General features: G+C 60.0%; 1 long non-coding RNA gene across 1 annotated transcript; it reads left to right on the forward strand.

Annotated features, from left to right (window-relative positions):
• The first annotated feature begins 678 nt into the window (after positions 1 to 678).
• LOC108491873 lies at positions 679 to 2,379 on the forward strand. The gene is made up of 3 exons (XR_001872954.1): positions 679 to 749; positions 913 to 1,011; positions 2,270 to 2,379. It is a non-coding gene; the product is annotated as an uncharacterized LOC108491873 (long non-coding RNA).
• Positions 2,380 to 2,825: the final 446 nt, after the last annotated feature.

Raw genomic sequence — 2,825 nt, forward strand, 5'->3', positions numbered from 1 at the left:
CTGTAATGTCTCTGCTTGAGACAGTCACTCAAGCCCTCCTTCAGAGGCACCAGAAAAATAAAGCTCATTTAAAGCACATTTCATTCCAACACCCTGCCATGGGCTGGGACAGCTTCCACTAGCCCAGGTTGATCCAAGCCCCATCCAGCCTGGCCTTGGACACTTCCAGGGATCCAGGGGCAGCCACAGCTTCTCTGGGCAACCTGTGCCAGGGCCTCCCCATCCTCACAGCCAACAATTCCTTCCCAGTCTCCCATCTATCCCTGCTCTCTGGCAGTGGGAACCCATTCCCTGTGTCCTGTCCCTCCATCCCTTGTCCCCAGTCCCTCTCCAGCTCTCCTGGAGCCTCTTTAGGCCCTGGGAGGGTCTCTCAGCTCTCCCTGGAGCCTTCTCTTCTCCCTCACACCCTCACAAGCCGCTCCCTCTGTTTCCCCTCCCAGCTTTTCCCGCTGGGATGTCACTTTTGGAAGGGGACATTTCTTCCTGCTAATCAGACAATCCTTGAATATGCGCCAGGACCTCCTCACCCTCCCAGGGTGGAATTCCTTCCCGATATCCCATCTGACCCTGCCCTCTGGCAGCGGGAAGCCGCTCCCCCTTGTCCTGCCCCTCCGTGCTCTCCATCCCGGGGCGCTCCGTGTCTCCCTCAGCCCTCACTCCTGTCTCTCTGTTCCCTGCCAGGCTCAAGTGCCACAACAAATGCACCAAAGAGGCCCCTCCGTGTCACCTGCTGATCATCCACCGAGGAGGTAAGGGCCTTTCTCCCACCCCCCTCGTGCCTCCACGGGACGTTGCCAGCAGGTAAAACTTCCAGCAGCCCCCCGGGGCGATTCGGGAGCCGGGCCCTGGGAGGCTCCCGAACCGCTTCGGGCGCTCTGGGAAAACTTTACCCACCGTTTTTTCCGCTTGTAGGGAGACGAGCCGTGCGGGGCGAGGCAGATTTGCATTGCAAACCACTTCCACCCACCCTCCCCCTGCCTCCTTTTCTTTTCAGATTCCCCACAGCACGGGGTAAGTCCAACAGGTTTTAGCCTTTTTTTTTTTGCTCAGGGCGGACGGTGGGACCCCGAAAGCGGTGCATGGGGGTCCCCCCACGACGGGGATGTGGCCACGTGGATGCTCGTGGTGCTTTCGGAGCTGCCTTATCCCGCTCTAAAATCCGTCCTAAAACCCGCAGAGGAGGGAGAACTTTGCAGCAGGAACGACCGATGGGGCCGCCGCTTCCCCACCCCTTCTCTTCCAGATTTTGGCTGCCCCTTGACGGCCAGAGGACTGTGACCACCTGCCAGTTGCTGCTGCCTTGAATTTTGAGCTCTTAAAGCTGTGGCTTTGTGTTTAAATATCACCACAAATGTTGTTGGTTTGCTGGCGGGGGAGTGGATCGTGTTGGTGGCACCTCACGAGTGGGGACGTTGTGCCTCGGAGGGGGCAATTTTACAGCTTCCACTTCACCCCCCTCCCCCTCCCCAGGCCCTTCCCTGCAGCAAATTTGGGTGGAAGGGGTTGAAGACCCCACCCCGTCACGCTGAGAGCTGCTGCAAACCCTGACCAGGAGGCAGGGAAGGCAAGATCCCACTGTTCCAGGGCTCCTGGGATGGGCAGAAATTGGAGTTTATGGCTGTGGGACGTGAGGTTGCGAGAGCTGGAGCTGCCCACGGTGTCTCTGAGCGTGGGCACAAGGAGCAGCGTGGCTTTGGGGTGGCCTCAGCACCAGTGAAATAGCTCTGCCCCCCCCCAAAACAAAACCCCCCAAACCCAGCTCTTAAACACGTTGTCTTGCACACCAACCGTTCCTGAGCCCCCCAACCTGCAGGCCGGCTTTCGCCCCTGAAAAGAAGTCTCCCTGCTGAGAGCCAACTCTTTCCCCTCATCCCAAAAAAGCTGTGGGGAGGAAGAGGATTGTGCCTCCTCCCAGTGCTGATCCCCGGCTCTGGGGGTGGCTGTGGCAGCTGCTGAGCCCCCCCAAACTGCAGCCCCTCGGTGGGGGGAGAAGTGGGCAGTTCACAGCCCACCATGAGGGGCTTTAAGCCCCCCACATCCCAGAGGGGTTGGCTGTAGCCTGGGAGCAGGGGATCCCAAAGCCCAGCTACCATCCCAGGGCAGGATCCGAGCTGGAGGTGCCAGGGGGAAGGAATCGCTTGGGAGAGCGATTCCAGAGTGGTTTGCAAGCACAGGGTGACCCCGAGGGCTCCTGCAGAGCTTTGATGTCTCTCCCTCTCTCTCCCCCTCCTCTCCATCCCCTTTGTCCCTCTGTCCCTTCCCAATCCAGCGAGGTTAGTCCGGACAGAGTCGGTGCCCTGCGACATCAACAACCCCCTGCGGAAGCCGCCCCGGTACTCGGACCTGCACGTCAGCCAGACCCTGCCCAAAACCAACAAACTCAACAAGGTGAGCTGCTCCCCCAGCCCTGAGCACCCCCTGTGCCCACCCCCGTGCCCACCCATGCCAGAGGGGGCCAGACCTGTCGCACCCGAATATCGGCAGCTCTTCATGGAATCATGGAATTGTTCTGGTTGGAAAAGGCCTCCAAGATCATCGAGTCCAACCATCCCCAGCACTGCCAAGGCCACCACTGACCCATGTCCCCAAGTGCCACATCCACATGATTTTAAACCACTCCAGGGATGGGGACTCCACCCCTGCCCTGGGCAGCTGTGCCAGGGCTGGACAGCCCTTTCCAGGAAGGAATTTTCCCAATATCCAACCTGACCCTCCCCTGGCACAACTTGAGGCTGTTCCCTCTCCTCCTGTCCCTTGTTCCCTGAGAGCAGAGCCCGACCCCCCCCAGCTCCCCCCTCCTGTCAGGGGGTTGCAGAGCCAGAAGG

Source organism: Lepidothrix coronata, unplaced genomic scaffold, assembly GCF_001604755.1.
Source record: "Lepidothrix coronata isolate B3197 unplaced genomic scaffold, Lepidothrix_coronata-1.0 Scaffold2182, whole genome shotgun sequence".
NCBI classification, from domain to species: Eukaryota; Metazoa; Chordata; class Aves; order Passeriformes; family Pipridae; genus Lepidothrix; species Lepidothrix coronata.